The sequence below is a fragment of the Hypanus sabinus genome, chromosome 11 (genome assembly GCF_030144855.1).
Source record: "Hypanus sabinus isolate sHypSab1 chromosome 11, sHypSab1.hap1, whole genome shotgun sequence".
In the NCBI taxonomy this organism is placed as follows: domain Eukaryota; kingdom Metazoa; phylum Chordata; class Chondrichthyes; order Myliobatiformes; family Dasyatidae; genus Hypanus; species Hypanus sabinus.
In genome coordinates, this window is record NC_082716.1 from 36,892,589 (window position 1) to 36,914,929 (window position 22,341).

Consider the following 22,341-nt stretch of genomic DNA (forward strand, 5'->3'; position numbering starts at 1 on the left):
GAACTGTTCCCACAACCAATGGACTCACTTTCAAAAACTCTTCAGCTCATGTTCTTGATACTTATTGCTTATTTATTTAGTTTTTTTTTCTTTTGCATTTACAATTTGTTGTCTTTTGCACATTGGTTGTTTGTCCATCCTGTTGGGTGGAGTATTTCATTGATTCACTTATGTTTCTTGGATTTAAGCAGCATGCCTGCAAGAAAAGGAATGTCCGTATTGTATATGGTGATGTATATATACTTTGATAATTAATTTACTTTGAACTTAGAACTTTTTAAGAACCAATACAGGTTCATTACACTAAACAATTTTACTCTATGGTTCATGATTCTTTTCTTCTTAGGTAGTCCCTCAGGACTGAGGATGAATAGTTTCTTCTCCTGTTCTATGAATTCTGTCGGTGACTAATGAAACCAATGTGAGCTCATAGACTTGATAGGATGATAAAAAGTTGCAGTTTTTCAAGGAGGTTTTTAGAATGTCCTTCAATTGTTTTAATTGTCTACTTGTGATGACTTTTTGTGGCAGAGTTCAGAATGGAATTATTACTTTGGGAGTCTGGTGTTACGTGTTCAAATTCTGCGCCTAGAGTCCTAGATGTGGAGCCAACTGAGCCAATTTGGGATCTCAGTGCTGGCAATATTGGGAAAGAAGAATGACATTGGTTCATTTGTCCTTTCAGTGACCTTGAAGAAGTTTATAAACTGGTTCTTTAAACACTCCTTTCAGGTCAGGTGCATATTTAAATATGATGATAAACTCAGTCATTGAGTTGATGACAGCCCCCTGTGAGAGGTGGCACCCAAGATGTAGAGGTTTGTCCATGCTTCCTGAGGTCTCACCATCAGCCTTTATTGTCAGAAGTCACTGCTCTACAGCATTACCCCAACAATATTACTAACCCAAGTAACATAGACAAAATGCTGGAGGAACTCAACAGACCAAGCTGCATCTATTGAAAAGAGTAAACAGTCAACATTTTGGGCTGAGTCCCTTCATCAGGACTGGAAAAAAGAGATGAGAGAAAAATCAGAGTAAGAAGGTGGGGTTGGGGGTAGAGGAGAGGAAGAAGTACAAGGTAGTAGGTGATAGGTGTAACTGGGAGAAGGCGTAAGGTGTAGTAAAGAACTGGGAAGTCTACTGGTGAAAGAGATAAAGGGCTGGAGAAGGGGGAATTTGAGTACAGAAAGCCATAGGGGAAAGGGAAGTGGGAGGTGCACCAGAGGGAGATGATGGGTAGATAAGTTGATAAGGTGAAATGGGAATGGGGAATGGAGAAGGGGGGGTGTAGTTACTGGAAGTTCGAGAAATATTATCAATATTATCAATAATATCAAGATATTATCATTCCTTTATGTCACAGTGCACTTCATCTCAACAAACTTCCATCTTGAGTGGAGCTAACCAACAAGAATAAGGACAAACTCTTTAACCTTTGACTCTTGCACTCCAAGATTAAATTCACTCCAACCTCGGTAATAAAGGTGCTGTATACAGATGACATTTGTGAGTGTGCTTTTGGAGGCTGAGCTCTCAGTCATTGAGGACTCGTTTATTGAAGCATTCAAGAAATTGGCCATTACACTTAACATCTGAGGCACAGAGTCCTACTAACCTGTCTCATGATCCTTCTACTCTGCAAAGCAGCTTGCTCCTATGCTGAAATCCACACAACAAAAGCAAGAGTGTTTATGATCTTTTTAACATAACCTTTCACATCAGAATAACTAATGGAGAGAGAAGTGTCAGACACTGACAAGCTACTGTTTCAGTGATGACAGTGTTTTAACCTGAGCCTCTCTGTCACCCTGTCTGAATCCACAGGCAGTAATGAATCACTGGCACCAATTTCCCTACCCCCAACACTTTTTCATCCATTTCTTCTCCTTGACCAGGTACTGACTCCGTCTTGACAAAAGACAAGCAGGTTGAAGACATGTTAGAATGAAATGAGAATTAATGTAATTGTCTCCGACTATTGTGAGTGGGACCATTTCAAGCCTAGAGGGGTTCCTGACTTGTGAGGTTAATGGAATGCAGGAATGTGTGCCTAAAACAGATACACAAAATCCTACCTGTTATGACAGTGGAATCATCAAAATCTGATCACTCCATCATCAGAAAGTTAATCAATTAACTTTTGCATTGCCTTTGTCTTACATTAGATCAATGCTATTGGCTTTAATGTAGAGCACCCTCATGAAGCATTATTTCAAATGTATAGAATAGTACATGATGTAAAATGGAATATACCATAAACTCACCAAGTGAGGTAACTTTGAAATCTGAGAAGTATTTTTCAGTAGGCCAACTTCAGTTAAAATCCCATCTGTTCCATTTATAGGGGCTGCAATAGAAGGACACTCTACAGAGATGCTGGACACAGTGGAGCTCTAAACTAGCAAATGGAGTATTAAAATAAAGAGTAAGCCATTTAGGACTGAGGTGAGGACAAAGTTCTTTACTCAAAAGGGTAATGAATCTTAAATGAAAAATACGTTGTGAACTGTCAGTTTAGTGACGCAACACTTCTGTTGGGAACTTCTAAAATATAATTATCAATGAGAACTGTTACCTCAAGGAGTGAAAATGAAATGGATTTTCTGAAATAGGAGCGTTGGGCCGGAGATGGAAGGTGCCACTCTTTGCCTCTGGTGCTTGTGATGGCAGGTGAAGATAACCACAAGAGATTTGGATGGAATTCAGCCCCTCTCCCTTCTTTATCAAAAAAGGTCAGCCCTACCATGAGTGGGAAGAAGCTCACTTCAGTAGGTCTCTCTTTTAACAGTCCAGGGAAGGAAGACCCAACTAACACAGGCTCTTGGGCAATTGTGAAGAGATGCATTTTGGGAAGTTAAACCTGGGTAGGACCTACACAGCGAAGGGCAGGGCCCTCTGGAGTATTGTAGAACAGAGAGATCTAGAGGTACAAGTACACAGTTCCCAGAAAGTGTCAACAGGGGTAGACAAAGTGGTGAAGAAAGCATCAGACAGGAATTAAGTACAAGAGATGGGTTGACATGTTACAACTGTACAAGACATTAGTGTGATCACACTTGGAATATTGTGTGCAGTTCTGGTTGCTAAACTATAGGAAAAGCTAAGCTAGAGTAGAAAAGTTCATAAGGATTATGCCAAGAATTTAATTATAAGATAAGTCTGGATAGGCTAGGACTGCTTTCTATAGAGCAAAGGAAGCTTAAGGGTTTATAAAATCATGAGAGGCGTAGATGAGGTGAATGGATATAATCTTTTTCCTAGGGTAAGGGAGTCCAAAGCGAGAGGGCATGGGTTTAAGGTGATGATGCACCATCAATAACTCACTCTGAGATGTAAAGGCGAGATATCGGCTTTTATTGACTGGAAGAAGGAACAAGCAGTGAGTAACCACCATACTACATCCTGGAGACTGAGAGGCCGGGCTCAGGCCTTGATCGCCTTTATACAGGGGTCTGTGGGAGAAGCCACAGGAGCAGTCAGAAGGGGGCGTGTCCAGACAGGTATATGTAGTTCACCACAGGTGAGAGGGTAAAGATTTAAAGGGAGCCTGAGGGGCAGGTTTTTCTCACAAAGGCTGATGGGTTTTGGGCATGAGCTACAAGAGGAAGTTGTAGAGGCAGGTACATATACAACATTTTAAAGACATTTGGACAGATTGAGGGAAGGGAAAAGTTTTATAGGGTAATAGGCTCAGCGCAGGCAAACTCAGGAAGACACTGTAGTCAGCATGGACATGTTAGGGCTAAGGGCCTGCTTCTGTATTGTATAGCTCTGTGACTCTAGGACTCCATATGTTTACAGTTACTTTTAACTGATGCCACTTTCTTACTTACCGACTTCGGAAAATGAATTCTCATTTGCAAACAATCTGGATTCTGCAAAGTTTGTTTGACAATATCTCTCAATTACCAACCAATGACAAGACAACTCTCATTTTGAATCATGAGCAACCTTGAACGTTGGTTGGAAATATAAATACAGGGAGACTATAACTGAATTTTATTTGACCTTCATTTCCAGTGGAATTTCTTGAATTGAATCAAAAACAAATAGCTTGAAGTTCAGGGGAGATCTTATAGGTGTATACAGAACTATGAGGGATGTAGTTAGGGTGAATGTATGCAGGCTTTCTCCCCTCAAGTTGCGTGAGACTAGAACTAGAGTTTATTGGTTTTGGGTGAAATATAAAATATTTAAGGGGTATCTGAGGGAGAGCTTCTTCACTCAGAGGATGGATTGAGTGTGGAAGTGATAGATGCAGGTTCAATTGCAACAAGTAAGAGAAATTTGGATAGGTAATGTACGGGGAAGGGACGTATTTGGAGGGTGTGGTCCAGGTGCAGGAAGATGGGACTAGGCAGATCAGGGGTTACCAACATTTTTTCCACCGTGGACCGGTTTAATATTGACAATATTCTTGCGGACCGGCCGACAGGATGGCGGGGGGATGGGGGTGTTAATCATGACCGGAATATAGGTGATAAGTCAATTATAAGTCACTTATAAGTGACTAATACACTCAATTTCATTTCTAAAAGGGTTTATCTAATGAATTTAATATTAAACACAGCGCATATTTTCCTCGCATGAATATAGTGATAAGTCAATAATATCTCACTTATACTATAAGTCAATAGCATCATAACATTTTAAATAACGTTTGGATATTAAACACAGCGCATATTTTCATCGCATGAATATAGTGATAGGTCAATAATATCTCACTTATACTATAAGTCAATAGCATCATAACATTTTAAATAACGTTTGGATATTAAACACAGCACATACTTTCCTCGTATGAACATATAAAATCATTGTAACACACCAGTGAGAGGACAAGGCACGGGCCGGAGGTCCCCGTACTGGGACCACGGCAGAGTGCGACAGGGTGCGTGCCCGCCCCCATTGTAGGTAGGTAGGACCTATCGGCCAACAAAACTTTGGTTCAAGGGATGACTTTCAGTAGATCGCAGCGAGGTAGCTGCTCTGCTACTTACGAAACCCTGAGCCCAAATTAGGTCATCCGCAAATATTTTAGCATCGGATACCCCACAAACATTCGGTGTGCTAAACGGGTTTAGAGGTAACACCCATCTGTCCATGCTCCAGGCCAGTACCAATGGCACTTCTCACCAGCCACCTGAGGCCAACCAGTGATCCCCGGCGCAAGGTATCACTGCGTTTAGGTGACTGATGACCTCGTGTGGGTAATGACTTTGTGTGCGTAATGGCCTCACGTGCGTTCAAGTTCAGCAGTGAGTGTGACAGGGAATGAGGAAAGGTGCAGCTGACTCATATCGTTTCATATTGCCAAATCATATCGTTTCCTGGCGACCCAGTAGCACATGCTTTGTGACCTGGTACTGGTCCGCGGCCTGGTGGTTGAGGCAGACAACTGGATTGGCATAGATTAGATAGGTTGTAGTACTTTATGACTATGACCTGTAATATTATCCCCTCTTTAATTAAACATATTGGCCTTATTTGTAATAATCCATCTCTGAAGCCAAAAGTTAAATCTGATCCATCATTTCCTATTGGGTCAGCTTATTATCAAATAAAGTACTGCTCAAAATTCAGTCCTGATCACAGTGTAGAATGCTAAATGAAAAATGGATCTTCAACTCTTCTGGTTACAATTTTTCCAAGAGGCCAATAATTTATAGAGTGATTGTGAGAAGATCTTGAACATTACACTCTTGTGGTATGGTGCAAGGTTTAGCAGTGATGAAATAAAATGTCTTCTCTCGAAAAAGATGGTGCTGGCAAAATTGCATTACAATGTGGGTGACTTGGAAGTTGCTGATGATAAAGCCCATGTCCGTTCCACTTTTATGATCTTCCAAGTTCTGCACTTCTTCTTGAGCTCTTCCTATCACCGACACTAAACTACTCTAGATGCTGGTTTCCATTTGCTTCAGTCCAGCAGATAATCCTTCATCTTATTCTAAACCTATTGATCTCTCCTGTAGATGAATCTGCAATATCTCTGGTTACCACAACAGATCTTTCTCTTGCTAGTTCAGTTTCTATTCATTTTGTACTGTACATAATGTACATACTCTGTGGATTACGTGTTTGTTTTGAGCTACATGATTAATTTGGAGTGTTAAAATGATGGCAAACTGATCACAATACTTCGAAGCTTGCACATGGCATCGGTGAGTAGTGCCCTGCCATGTGAGTGATAGGCCTGTGTACAAAGGATGCAGGCCAAGCAACGGTGACATAAATCATTTTGCAACACCTGCTCGACATTGTTGCTGCTATAATAGAGCACTAGTAATACAGTTGGAAGTAGGTGCAATAAAAACAGACAGAAAAAGCCTGGTAACACTTCAGAGACAGAAATAACATGCATTGTTAATATTAGGCCAACAAAATCATCTTTGTTGAACCACATTTCTCAGCATCCTGAAGTGAGATCTTCTGACATTCTGGGGAGAATGTAGTCTGACCATTGCAATCCTCTTACCTGTCTTGTTTTCCTTTCCAACTAAAAGTGGAATATATATGTAACATTTTTAACTTTCCAGTTTTAATCCATTGAATATATTAAAATACTAATTTAGTAGATTGTCCCAAAGCAGCTTTTATATGTACACCTTCCACAAAGACAAAACATGACTGCTTGGTGTAATCTGCAGGTGACATTTTATGAATTAAGACACACATCTAAAACTATCAGCCAGAATTTTTTTTTTCTGAAAGTAAGAAGATTTTAAGATGAAGAATATGAAATTGATAGAGAGGTACATCAGAGATATCAAATAGGTTCTGATTAAGGGTTAGACATGAAACAAATATTTTTCTTTCATTTTCTGATGTTGTAATGGAAACATGTAATCCAGCTGCAGCAGCGTCATTGTCAATTTTGTTTAAAATCTATTTTTACTCTTAAAATCATTAGTAAAATCACGAGCATCAAGCAAGTAAGTATTTTATGTACCTGTGGGGTCTGAATGTATGCTACACAGATGACATTTCTTGCTTTGCATGACTGGACAATGCTGTGCAGCAGACTGCAATCTCTTGCTCATCGACACATCGGGTTGACCTGCAAGTGACCATTCCTGAAGAACAAAGTCTCTCTTAAGACTTCCTTGATCTTGCTCAGCAATGAGAGGAAAAAGTAATCAAATGATATGCATAGACCACAACAAACATGTTTTAACCCTTTGTAAACTGTTACTCAGACTTGGTAGAGAGGCTAAAGAATTGGGGAAAGAAGTTCCACATTTAGAGACTGGACTGACACCAACTTATTGCCCTCTACTGTGCTTATTGTCTTGTCTGTTATTTATTGTAATGCCTGCACTGTTTTGTGCACTTTATGCAGTCCTGAGTAGGTCTGTAGTCTAGTGTAGTTTCTTTTTTTCTTTGTTGTTTTCACATAGTTCAGTGTAGTTTTTGTACTGTTCCACGTAGCACCATGGTCCTGAAAAACGTTGTCTTGTAGCGATGTACTACATCCAGAGCTGGAGACGACACGCAGTCAGTAAGCTGTTTCGAGACTAATTTATTCAAACTTCATGGGGCTGGCACTTAATCCCTAGCGTCCGCCCTCTCCGGGTGGAAATGACGTCAGAGGTGCATTACCAAAGTCTCTCCCCACACGCTGGCTATTTGTGAACCGGTTCGCCTGTGCAGAAAGTGGGTCGCCACAGTCTCATTTTTACTGTGTACTGTACCAGCAGTTATGGTCGAAATGACAATAAAACGTGACTTGACTTGACTTGATTTTGTTATCAGCAGTAAATCTTGTGTGACCATTATCATAAAGTAAAGAACAGATTTGACAAGTTTTTACATTGCAAAAACAGTCAGCCCTCCTTAACCGTGGGGGACCCCTCGCGGATAACAAAATTCACGGATGCTCAAGTCCCTTCTGCAACCTGTCTCAATCCGGTGGATCTTAGGACCCAACGGAACCCCAGACCTTATTTAACCTGTCTCAGTGCAGTGGACATTAGGACCCGGCGCCAGAGCTCTGAATGCGCGGTGTTTCTGTTCACAAAAATAATCACGATCACGATTCAAAATAAAGTGGAAATAATAAAGTGATCGGAAAGAGGTGAAATGCCTTTGGTCATTGGAAAAGCGTTAGGCTACAGTCGGTCAACGAGCAGAACAATTTTAAAGGATAGGTGAGAAAGTCTCTGCCCCGATGAAAGCTACAATTATTACTAAGCAACGCAGTGGTTTAATTATTGGGTTTTGGGTTTTTGATCCTCCACATCAAGCCGGCACGGTGGAGAGCGCACTCAGCAGTCTGTCCCGAGTCCCGAGAACTTCCGTCCCCAAGCCCAGTGCTGAAACATACGTTCTGAAGTGTTTTATATGCATAGAAAGGTAAAATATATACTAAGACAAACGTTTGACTAACTGATGCTAAATAATACCAGACGTACCTGCTCCGACTTACTTACTAAGAGAACTTCCGATTTTTTTCGATCCCGATGCACGATAATCCACGCACATCCTCCCTTATACTTTAAATCATCTCTAGATTACTTATAATACCTAATACAATGGAAATGCTATGTAAAATGGTTGTTATACTGCATTGTTTAGGGAATAATGACAAGAAAAATCGTCTGTACATGCTCGAACAACAAATGCTGGAAGAGCACTTCCAGGATTTCGCGATCCGCGGTTGGTTGAATTTGCGCATAACTGTACTTTTTAACCTATTTTTACACTATTTCAGAGAATGTCTATTATAATAATTGATGCATTATTTCAGTCAGCTCTGGCACTTGTGTGCCTTAACAATACCAACCATCTTTTTCCAAATGGCTCTGAAACGGGTACAAATGAAAGAAAACACCTTGTCTGGAGCTTCAGTAACTCCCAGCCTGAAGGTATTTAACTTTTTCTCTTTAATTGTAGATTTCAATTAATTGCAGTATTTTGATTTTAGCATGTTGTCTGGAGGCCCACTATCTCTAAGATCACCCAAGTTTCCACAACTTTCATACTCCGGCTCTTAAACAGAAAACAATTGTAGCAAAAATCAAACATTTCTTTTCACTGCAGTTATTAAGATGATTGAGCTCCAACCTTGCCCATACATGAACCAGAACACTGAGTTCCAGTGGCAAACTGAGTGATTGCCTTCAATATTTTACCACAGTTTGTATGTTTTGGACTCTGCAGCCTGGGGAAAGAATGACTCAGCATCTACCCTTTATTTTGTGCAAAGATATCCCAAAAGGTACAACATCCATTTTCTGCAGTGCTGTGCTTACAGTATCCTACAGTCATCCTCGTCAGCACTCAACTGCCATCACCAAAATATGTGTGTTTCACCCAGTGACCCACACATCACCTAATGAGCGCATCAGTTTCTCATTTGGTGATACACGGGTCACTAGGTGAAACCCAACCATATGTTCTAAAGTGTGAATTGCTAAGCAGGTGTATTGCCCACAAAAAGCCTGAGAAAGTAACTTTCCAAGAGGGAGATCTTATGTACTTCATCTTGCAGGAATCTCTGTGGGATTGGGAAGGGTGCAAATTAGAGACATGAATTAGGACTTCAAATTCAGAACATTTGAAGTGATCATTATATGTGCTGAAGCAGAAATTCCTGACTCTGCAAGCAGCTCATGCTCGTATTTTATCCACCTACAAAACTGCATTTGACTTTTGTGGACTTTCTACTGTCAACTTCTTTGGTAAAGGTGTGTTATATCCACCAACGAAGCACTGCTCAGTGACCACACCACGTCCTCTGTCTTACTTCAACACTTCAGGTGAGTTAAAATCTTTCAGAGCTTTCAATCAAGTTATTAATAAAAAAAATACAAAATCAAAGTACTTAAATTAATTCAGTTATCTGCAAACACGAGGAAGTCTGCAGATGCTGGAAATTCAAGCAACACACACAGAATGCTGGTGGAACACAGCAGGCCAGGCAGCATCTATAAGGAGAAGCACTGTCGACGTTTCGGGCCGAGACCCTTCGTCAGGACTAACTGAAAGGAAAGATAGTAAGAGATTTGAAAGTACGAGGGGGAGGGGAAAATGAGAAATGATAGGAGAAGACCGGAGGGGGTGGGGTGAAGCTGAGAGCTGGAAAGGTGATAGGCAAAAAGGATACAGAGCTGGATAAGGGAAAAGATCATGGAACGGGAGGCCTAGGGAGAAAGAAAGAGGGAGGGGAGCACCAGAGGGAGATGGAGAACAGGCAGAGTGATGGGCAGAAAGAGAGAGAAAAAAAAGGAGGGAGGAAGTCAATGTTCATGTCATCAGGTTGGAGGCTACCCAGCCAGTATATAAGGTGTTGTTCCTTCAACCTGAGTGTGGCTTCATCTTGACAGTAGGGGAGTCCATGGATAGTCAAATCAGAATGGGAATGGGACACAGAATTAAAATGTGTGGCCACTGGGAGATCCTGCTTTCTCTGGCAAACAGAGTGTAGGTGTTCAGCGAAATGGTCTCCCAGTCTGCGTCGGGTCCCACCAATATATAAAAGGCCACAATGGGAGCACCGGATGCAGTATACCACACCAGCCACCTCACAGGGGAAGTGTCGCTTCACCTGGAAGGACTGTCTGGGGTCCTGAATGGTGGTGAGGGAGGAAGTGTAAGGGCAGGTGTAGCACTTGTTCCGCTTGCAAGGATAAGTGCCAGGAGGGAGATCGGTGGGAAGGGATGGGACGAATGGACAAGGGAGTCGCGTAGGGAGTGATCCTGCAGAAAGCAGTAAGAGGGAGGGAGGGAAAGATGTGCTTGGAAGTGGGATCCCGTTGGAGGTGGTGGAAGTTACGAAGAATTATACGTTGGACCCGGAGGCTGGTGGGGTGGTAGGTGAGGACAAGGGGAACCCTGTCCCAAGTGGGGTGGTGGGCGGATGGGGTGAGGGCAGATGTGCAGGAAATGGGAGATATGCGTTTGAGAGCAGAGTTGATGGTGGAAGAAGGGAAGCCCCTTTGTTTAAAAATGTAAGACATCTCCTTCGTCCTGGAATGAAATGCCTCATCCTGAGTGCAGATGCGGCGGAGACGGAGGAATTGTGAGAAGAGAATAGCATTTTTGCAAGACACAGGGTCCAGGTATAGTCCAGGTAGCTGTGAGAGTCTGTAGGCTTATAGTAGATCTCAGTAGATAAGCCATCTCCAGAGATGGAGACAGAAAGATCAAGAAAGGGGAGGGAGGTGTCAGAAATGGACCAGGTAAATTTGAGGGCAGGGTGAAAGTTAGAGGCAAAGGTAATGAAGTCAACAAGCTCAGCATGCGTGCAGGAGGCAGCGCCAATGCAGTCGTCGATGTAGCGAAGGAAAAGAGGGGGACGGATACCCGTATAGGCTTGGAACATGGACTGTTCCACCAAGCCAACAAGCAGGCAGGCATAACTGGGACCCACGTGGGTACCCATGGCTACACTTTTGGTTTGGGGGAAGTGGGAGGAGCCAAAGGAGAAATTATTGAGAGTAAGAACTAATTCCGCTAGATGGAGAAGAGTGGTGGTAGAGGGGAATTGGTTAGGTCTGGAATCCAAAAAGAAGCGGAGAGCTTTGAGACCTTCCTGGTGGGGGATGGAGGCATATAGGGACTGGACGTCCATGGTGAAAATAAGGCGGTGGGGGCCAGGGAACTTAAAATCATTGAAAAAATTCTAAGTGTGAGAAGTGTCAGGAACATAGGTGTGAAGAGATTGAACAAGGGGGGGATAAAATAGTGTGCCCATCCCCTCCGGTCTCTGAGATGAAGGGTCTCGGCCCAAAACGTCGACAGTACTTCTCCCTATAGATGCTGCCTGGCCTGCTGTGTTCCACCAGCATTTTGTGTGTGTTGTCAGTTATCTGCAGTTACTTCAGAATTTTAAATTGCCTAATATTTACTAAAGTGTTTTGTGCAGGAGCCCTAATCTCCCTGATGCGGTTGTGGAGAATGTTCTAAGAAGAACTGCCAGCATTTCATTAAAAAAATAAGTGTTGATCATATTTCATTTTCTGCTGAATACCATGTTAATATTAAGCAAAAGAAAATTTGCAGATGCTGGAAATCCGAGCAACACACACAAAATGTTGAAGGAGCTCAGCAGGCCTGGCAGCATCTATGGAAAAGAGTACAGTTGATGTTTTGGGCCAAGGCCCCTCCATAGATGCTGCCTGGCCTACTGAGTTCTTCCAGCATTTTGTGAGTGTTGTTGCAATGTTAATATCAATGAGTGTTACAGTCTTACTGTTCATTCTGTCATGAGATAATTGACACAGCTCTATCCATTCCATATGCTACAGTTAAGTATGCTGAGACCTCACTCTTTTGAGTGCTACCTATCTGAATTGTCAGACAAAAATGGCTGGAGTCCATTGTCTCTTGCCTCCTCATTGACTCTATGGCCTCCTCAAGGAGGAAAGAGTGAGCATGTTCATAGTCTTCTGCTCAATCCCTATTCTCATTTTTCTTTAAGGATTCGGGTTATTGTAATATAATTGGTTAATTTGCACACTTCCGTTCAAGATGGCACCAATGAACAATAATTCCTTGGATGATACCTTCTAGAATCTCGTGCTTACAGACCTGTCCTGGAATTTTGTTGGGGACAGCAGAGTGCTAGGTCACTCAATTGAACTATAAACTGTAGTCACAGGCTCCAGCAGCTCCTGAAACACGATTGCAATAGAAGGAATTGGGTTGGTGGTTGTTTTTGACGTGTCAGGCTGGTGGTCAAGTGGCCTTGTCAAGTCGGCAGTCGCACTTCATAGTTCAGGCCAGAGGTTGAGAGGCTACGTCAGGTTGGGAGGCCATATTGAGCTGGAGGGCAAGTGGCCACATCAGTTCGCTCTTCATGGATGGGCCAGAAGTTGAGAGGCTGCGTTGGGCTGGAGTTCAGGAGGCCACACTGTGCTGGCATTCTGAACGCCGCCTTGGGCCAGAGGACAAGAAGCTGCCACGGGTCAGTGGTCGCTTTTCGCGGGTTTGGCCGAAGGTTGAGAGGCCATGTGTTGGCTGACGCTCTCCACGGAAGGGCTGGGTTCAAGCTGTCGCTATCCTCGATGCTGACAGAGGATGTTTTTGAAATTCCGAGATATATGTGGTTATTGGTGTGGACTGTAGTAAATGTAGGTCCTTCAGTTTTTCTGTGTTTTCATTCTTGTTGGCAGGTGGATGATTGATTACTTATTTTGGGTGAGGGAAGGGCTGGAGATCTGAGATTTGAGGTTTGATGCTTTTGTTTTTTTTTCTGTGTGCGCAATCTGTTAGATTCTTGCGTGTGACAGAGATGGGGGTTTGAAGTTACTGTCGCTGTATTTTGTGTGGGGGGGCTTAGGGTTAGCCGTTTGATGTTTTAGCTGCCAAGTTCAGGTGGATAATTTATTAGTCTTTGTGCAAGGGAGGGGTTGGGGTTTGAGGTTTGCGAGCTCTGTTTCTTTTTCATTTCATGTGGGGGGGGGGTGATGTATTTTCATTCAATGACTTTCATGTTTTTTTCTGTATTTAATGGCTATCTAGAGAAGACAAACCTCAGGGTTGTATTCTGCGTACATACTTCCATAATAAAATGAAACTTTGAACCTTTGTACACTTGACCTGGTTTGAAGAAGGAATCTCAATATAAGACTGTGAGGCTCCTTTGTTTTTATTCTATTTGGAACTTTACTACATGCTTGCATGGAAACACAAGAGACGGCAGATGCTAGAATCTGGAAGAACACACAAAGCACTGGAAGAGCTCAGCAAGTTAGGCAGCATTAATGAAGGGAAATTGACTATCAATGTTTCAGTATGAGACCCTTCTTCTGGACTGATCAGCACATACTTCAAATACACATGGTGCACACAAGGGTTCAGTGTTGGAGCTGATTCTTTTTACGTTATACGTCAATGATCTGGATGATAGAGTTGATGGCTTTGCTGCAAAGTTTGCAGATAATATGAAGCTAGGTGGGGGGGGCAGGTAGTTTTGATGAAGTAGAGAGGCTACAGAAGGACTTAGACAGATTAGGAGAAAGGGCAAAGGAATGGCAGATGGAATACACTATCAGGAAGTGTATGGTCATGCAAGTTTGGTAGAAGAAATGAAAGGGTTGACTATTTTCTAAATGGAGAGAAAATGCAAAAAAAAAAGTGAGGTGCAAAGGGACCTGGAAGTCCTTGTGTAGGATTCCCTAAAAGTTAATTTGCAGGTTGAGTCTGTAGTGAGGAAGGCAAATGCAACATTAGCATTCATTTCAAGATGACTAGAACACAAAAGCAAGGATATAATGTTGAGACTTTATAAAACACTGGTGAGACCACATATGGATGTTGTGAGCAGTTTTTGGTCACTTATCTCAGAAAGGATGTGCTGAAACTGGAGAGGGTTCAAAGGAGGTTCATGTGAATGATTCCAGGATTGAATGGCTTGTCTGATGAAGAGCTTTTGATGGCTCTGGGCCTGAATTCACTCAAATTCTGAAGAATGAGTGGTGACCTAATTGAAACCTATTGAATGGTGATAGAGTGGATGTGGAGAGGATGCTTCCTATGGTAGGGGAGTCTAAGACCATAGGACACAGCCTCAGAATAGAGTGGTATCCTTTTAGAATGGAGATGAGGAGGAATTTCTTTAGCCAGAGTGTGGTGAATCTTGGAATTCTTTGCCACAAGCAGCTGTGGAGGCCACGGCTTTATTGATATTTAAGGCAGGGGTTGAGAGATTCTTGATTTTATTCCCTTTCTTACTTACTCATTTACGGGATGTGGGCATCGCCAGCTAAGCCTGTATTTATTGTCCATCCCTAGCTGCCCTTCAGAAGGTGCTGATGAGTGATCGATCAGGGCATGAAAGGATATGTGGAGAAGGCAGGAGGCTGGGCCTGAAAGGAAAATTGGATCAGCCATGATGAAGTGGCAGAGCAGACTCGATGGGACAAAAGGCCTAATTCTGCTCCTATATCTTATACTGTAGTCTAATGCTCTTATGGTATATATCCTGTATATATCCTAATTACACTGTGAAATGACACAGTTAAACATAGTGCTTCACTTTAGCCATGCATCTTCTGGTATTAAATCTGAAAAGTGTTTAACATCTATGTTCACTTCTGAACTTAAATTCAGGACACTAAATTTCTCATGGTTATCATTTTAGAGGATCTGTCCGGGGCTTATCACATAAATGCAATTACAAAGAAAGCACAGCAGTACCACTGCTTCTTTAGAAGTTTGCCAAGATTTGACATGGCATCCTAAACTTCTATAGACGTGTGATGGATAGTATATTGACTGGTTGCATCATGGAACGATACGGAAACAACCAGGCCCTTGAATGGAAAATCCCTATGAAAAATAGTGGATACTGCCCAGTCCATCATGGGTATAGCCCTCCCCACCATTGAATACATCTACATGGAGCGCTGTCAAGGGAAAGCAGCATCCATCGTCAAGAACCCCCACCCACCTAGGCCATGTCGCTGCTGCCATCAGGAAGAAGGTCCAGGAGACTCAGGTCTCACACCATCAGGTTCAAGAACTCATATTACCCCTCAGCCATCAGGCTCTTGAACCATTGGGGGTAAACTTCACTCAAATTTACTCGCTCCATCAATGAACTGTTCCCACACCTCATGTTCTCAATGTATGTTGCTTAATTATTTGTTGTTATTATTACTTTTTTTTACATGGTTTGATGTCTTTTGCACATCGGTTGTTTGTCCTCCTGTTGGGTACGGCCTTTCATTGATACTATTGTGTTTCTTGGATTTACTGAGTTTTCCCACAAGAAGGCATATCTCAAGGTTATATATGATGTCATATATGTACTTTGATAATAAATTTATTTTGAACTTTGTTTTATAAAGTTTAATAATACATTGTGTGAGAAACTAGAAAATACAACTTGATCAAGGAAGTCAAATTGAGGTAGAACACTCTCAGCCATAAACGTATTGGAAGATTTTCCACTCCTTTTTGAAACTGTGATTTGCAAACAGAACCTGGTGTAGATGGCTGCGTGAGATATGGAAGGTTGACGACTGGGCTTTTTACAGCTTGGTAGCTTGGAGCCACCTCTACAAAATGCACATAAAGACACTTCACTGTGTGTCAGCATTTTGTAGAGTCCCTTTAACACAGCAAACACTTCCCCAGGCACTTTACAGGAGAAAGAACTTGCCTCAGAGATACCAGAACTGATGGTTTAAGAAGTGTTTTTTTAAAGTTGCATCAAACGTAAGAGGGAAAGGTAGAGTAAAACAGAGTTTTGAGGAATGAATTTCAAAATTAGGGTTTAGGAAAATGAATCCATGTTGGCAGTGGTAGTAATGAAAATCATTAATCTTCAGAGATCTTCAAAATCTATGTCTGAGTACATTTGTACCTATAGATTCCATCAATCTATGGCTCTTAAATAGGCTTGCATTTATATGCAACAACTTTCCTAACCCTAGGGTGTCCCAAAGAGCTTTACAACCAACTAAATACTTTATAGAGGGGTCAATGACCTTCATCTGAATCTGTTGATTTTTTTGCAGACAAAAGATTCCCCCTCTGAATTAACATCAGTCCATTTGTTTATGTTGTAAGATTTCTGTGGAGGACTCATTAATGATCAAGTGCAATTGTTCAAGAATGATAAATGCCATGACTGTCTAATGTAATTTAATGCAACTGAATCCAGTAATTCTGATTAAATTATATGTTTTTCCTTTCAATTCAAGTTAACTTCTTGCTTGTATATCCTCTTCTTTTGAAATATCTTGCAGGGTACGTCAATAAAATACATCCTTATTTTAGTTTCTTTGATGCTTTCCAGTGAAGCTGGACAGATGGTGGTGAGAGATGTGTTTGAAGGTCCTATGTTTTCATTGTTTCCCTAGAACTGGCAAACCTTTGACCCAATACCACTAATATTTAATCCTAATTATAAGTCTTTTAGACATACTTTTGATGTACAGGCAGCATATCTTCAATTTGCCTAAGGGTCCCAATTGAAGATTTACATTTTTCTTTTATCCCTGGATATTATTTTACCCATGAGTTGGTTTAATCTTACAGCTCTAGCTCTTCCTGGGTTGGTGGTGGACTTGTGTAGTTACAATTTTTCTTTAAAGCCTATCACTCAGCCGTTCTAACTAATAATTAATATTATCATACATTATTTGGCAACATTTCCAAACACAATTTTACTTAGCTTTGTCCTTCTTTAAAATGTTCATACATTTGTGTTCTTAAAATATGAAAATTAGAGAGTTTGTAGATGGTGGCAGGGTGCAGTTCTGCATAATTAATGAATTTATTGCAATAATATTAAAATATACAGCAGGAGTCATGGACTGAGAAGAGGCGAGTTTATCTGTAGCTATGTAATAATTCAGTTAAACCAGTCAGGTTGTACCGATATGAAACAGTTTGAGTCTTTTGGCTGTCTCCAGCCTGTCCTAATTCTGATTCTGAGACATTCAACTCCTCATTGTTTACCAAACAGGTGATTTAATCTCTTTTATTGTGGAGACCTTCAGAATGAAAACGGGGCCCAGCAGGAAATCCCATGGCCTGGTTAAGTGTCCCCTGGGGTTCCTTTATTCAGCAACCATACCACCATTAAAATGGAAATGTCACCCTATCCCTGAATAACATGTATTTTATTTTATTAACTGAATTCAATGCTTGAAACTAAATATTGCTTCAAAGGCCCTTTCTCTCTCTTTTTAAAAATGTTATTTGGCTGTCACGAAGGTTTAGAATTGGTAACAGTATCTTCCACTTCATTCTACAACAGAGGATAGTGTGCTTCAGAGCCATTCACCTTTAATGAACAGGACTGAGCATGCAGTGTAGTTGAGGAGGAAAGTTAATGCCCTGTCAGATCTCTGAGAAAAATGCTGAAATGAAGCTGCTTGCCAGGATTTTGGTCCCGAGGATAAAAGGCCACTGTCCTTGGCAACAGAAGTGGATTTCTGTTAAAGAGCATACTTCAATGTTGAACTTATTTTGCACCTTGAACAACAAGGATCATGACATCAATCACCTGGTGAACTTTTTTTTAAAAAAAGGATAACATCCCCATCCAGTCTCTTGAATTCCGTTGCTGTTGTGAACAGCTGCAAAGATGCAAAGCTCGCTGCTATCCTGTTGCTGGTATGTTATAACAAATTCACAGGTTATCAAAACTGTTGTATATTTTCAGGTGACAGAGTTTGTTGCCCTTGGGCAGAAGATGATAGCACTGAATCCATCATATACTGGCCTGTAAACAGCAGAACTGATAAGAGCAATCTGTTAAAGAGTGAAGGCTTGTTCAAAACCATGATATGCACCCACCAAACCATCCCTCATTTTCTGGCTCATGGATGAGACTAAAACAGCACTGGCCAATGAATTATGTCACCCTCTTTTCATGGAATAATTGCTAGATTGTTGTGAAAGGCTGGCACAATATTACTGTAATATTATTTTAATGTGAGCATGCAAGTCAGGAAAAGTGATTGGCAATCTATGGGAAAACAACATTAATTTCATCTGTTTGGAGGGCCCCTTAGTGTTAAACAGTGACCCCACTATTTCTAAATTCACCTGAGCTGGAAATTTGCTCTTCATGTCTATTCTGGTGAGAACCCTCAGGATTTGTTTTTTATGTTTCAGTCAATTCCTTCCCAGCTTTCTGAACTCCACTGGATGCAAGATGGCCAAGCTTTCCTCATAAAACATTCTATCCATTCTAGATATACGGTAGTCAGTAAACTTGCCCTGATCTTCTTCCAGTGCATTTCCCCTGCTTAAATAGGGAGAACAAAACTGTACTGAATGCAGCCATAATCTCTCTACTTTTGTTCTCAATTCTATTAGCAATAAACAATAACATTCTGTCAGTTTTCTTAATTATTTGGTGTATCACTTGACCATCACCTTGCAATCAGAGGGACCTGGATCTCTTTGTATCTTGAAGTTCTGCAATCTCACATATTTTCCATCAAAGCTGATAAATTTGCGGTTTTCCATATTAGACTCCAATCAACAGATGACATGTAGTCTTTCTATATAAATCAGGGGTGGTGAACCAATGGCATGCATGACCAAGATGACACATGCTAAAATTTTGTTGGCACATGACATACAGTAGTGCCCTTCAATTCTTAATTTTTGAATTTGTTTATTTCAATCTGTCTCTGTTACACTTTCATTAATAGAAAAGCAATGACTACTTGTAAATAAACAACAGAACATCATTTTCCTTTAAAAAGTCCATAATTATTTCTAATGTAGTAATCAATGATCATCTCTGATCAAAATTTCCACAGCATGCAAGAAAATTTTTACTAAGGTTATCACCAATCCCTCCCAAAAAGGTTTGCCAACCCCAATGTATATCATCTTGTAGTCTCCTTATATCCTTTGCTGAACTTATTTTCCTACTGATCCTTATAAAAAGCATTTATCATTTATTTCTTTTTAAAACACTGACAGACTCAATTTATAGATCTAATATTTCCTATTATTTATCACCTTTGTGTGAGGACTGCTAAGAGTTACATTTTGTCTAGAGGTTAACTGGAATGCAACTGGCCAAGTGAGAATCTGGAGGATTGCTAGGGTATGGTTAGATTACTGACAGTTAAATAACAATGTCATTCTTGTTTGTTTCACTGCGCAAAGGCACCCTGTTCCTTCTTGAGAGCTTCAGTGTAGCCCACCCCACTGTCACTGGAACTTAGCCAAATAAAAACTAAATGAACACCAGGTGCACCCTCCATTTGAAAATTCCTCCCTGAAGTCAAAATTAGTGGTATCATGGCAAGTGCATTGTTAAAAGACATCCTACATTAGGTATTCTTTTGTTTTGTTTTCTTGTGGTTTAAAGCCAGTCAGTGTAATCTTTTGTTTTAAAACAATAGCAATTGAGTGATAAATTCTTTCAACAGATGACTCTCTGGCAAAAGTGCAAAAGACTTCCAAGGTTTTTGAGAACTTGTCAGATCAAGGATTGCGGAAAATGCCGGTCAAATAGAAATTGTTTTCTATTGTCTCTTTTCTCTATTTATTAACTATTTGTGGTTAAGTGTAGATTTACCTATTGTGACTATGAAGGCTAAACTGGATGGAAGATGACACAAAAGGATTTGTTTTGCAAATGGCACCAGTCCAAGTTTTGCTGCAAGCACAAATGAGTTCTGACAATAAAAGAGCAGAATAATTTCATGTCATACGTAGTGATTCTCTTCATGCATTTGCTCAAATCCCTGAGAACTACGCACTAAATCCTGGAGAAACCCAGCAGGTCAGGAAGCATATATGGAGGGAAATGAACAGATGGCATTTCGGGCTGAGACCTCTCATCAGGAAGAGGGCAAAAACCAGAATAAAATGTTAGGGGAAGGGGGAGGAGCACAAGCTGGAAGGTAACAGGTGAGTCCAGCTGAGGGAGAAGGTGGGTGGGTGGATGGGTGGGGGAGTGGGAACTCCCTGCCTTGCTGTGTTTCTCCAGCATTTTAGGGTGTGTTGTTCAAGATTCCCAGCATCCGCAGTATCTCTTGTGTTTATGATGTGACAAGTTGGTTGGGGAGGCATGGGGTGATTGGTGGAAGAGGCAAAGGGCTAAAAAAAGAAGTAATTTGATAGGAAAGCATGTAGATCGTGGAATGAAGAGGAGTGTGAGCTGGGGAAGCAGATGATGGACAGGTTGTGAGGCAAGGAAAGAAAAGAGAAGAGGTAAGGACCCACTGGAATGAATGAAATCAAAGGGGAGGAGGGCGAAGGAAAACAGAAGGGAATGGTTATCGAAAGTTAGAGAACATGATCTTGAATGTATTTTCGCAATTGCTCTATTATCTGGTAAGTATACCCCTTTGTTTCCCCACCATTTTTGTTTTCCTTCTTTCATATGCCACCTTATCCCATCCCGTCCTCCCAGATTCTCTTATCATTCCATTTCATCTCCTCTCTCCTACCCACCCTCTTTACCCCTCTCCTGGACTCACCTAACCCCTGCTGGCTTCAGCTCCACCCCCTTGCCCTGCCTTTTTATTCAGGGTGCTGACTTCTTCCTTTCCAGTCCTGATGAAGGGTCTTGGCCTGAAATGTCAACTGTTCATCATCTCAATGCATTTCGTCTTACCTGCTGAGTTCCTCCGGCATTTTGTGTGCATTGTTCATGATTTCCAGCATCTGCAGAATCTCCTACATCTCCTTCAACTCCTGGCTCTTCAAGTCATCCACAGAAATTTGCATCTATGCTCAGTGGCCACTTTATTAGGTACAACTGTAATCTTGCTCATTAATGCAAATATTTATTCTGCCATGCGTGTGTGCAGCAACTTAATGCATAAAAAAACATATGGACATGGTCAAGAGGTTTATTTGTTGTTCAGAACAAATATCAGAATTGGGGAAAAATATGATCTAAGTGACTTTGATCCTGAAATGATTGTTGAGTTTCTCAGCAATTGCAAATCTCCAGGGATTTTGAAGTACAGCAGGCTCTAGAGTTTACAAAGAATGGTGCAAAACACACAAAAAAATCCAGTAAGCAGAGGTTCTGTGGGTGAAAATGCCTTGTTAATTAGAGGTCAGAGGAAAATAGCCAGACTGCTTCAAGCTGACAGGAAGGTGACAACCTCTCATTACAACAGCAGTGTGCAGAAGAGCATCTCTGAACATACACCACAAACCTTAAGGCGGATAGGCATCGGCTGAAGAATATCACAAACATACACTCAATGGGTGTATGCACCAAAGCATGATGGGCTGTGAGGATGTTGAGTCAATTTGTCTACATTGGTGGTTTGGTGATGATAGGATGCATTTTCTTACACACTGACCCTTTTGGAATATAAAGTATTAAATAGTATTGTTAAAGTGATTCTGATGAAAACAACTGGGATGAAAGAACACAAGAGACTCTGCAGATGCATTACCTGTCATCTTATAGCTAGTCTTCCTTTCCAACCATTCACTTTCCTATTCTGGAATCTTCCCCCTTGCTTTCCAGACCTTGGCCCAAAACGTTGAATGCTTATTCATTTCCATAGAGTTCCAAAGTTGTCTCTGTTGATCTGGGATAAAAGAATATGATCTTCTCGATTAGTGAACAGTAACTGCAACATAAAATAAAAATGCTACATACAAGGCTGATAAATGTTTGCACTATTCTTGGATATTGTGGAACTTCTGTGTAAAAACATGAATTCTTCAATGCACTGCTGATCTGGGCCCAGTAATTCATATGCAATGCTCTGTTTTTTCCAAGATGCCTGAACAAGAAATGTTGCAATAAATACAAGTCAAATTGGGCACTAAAAAATTTAATAGGGCATTTCTTTTCACAAATTGTGCTGTGTTTATGAAGCAATGCTTTTCTTCTACGTGGAATGATGTTTATTTCCTTGGCAATGCTACTTCAGACTG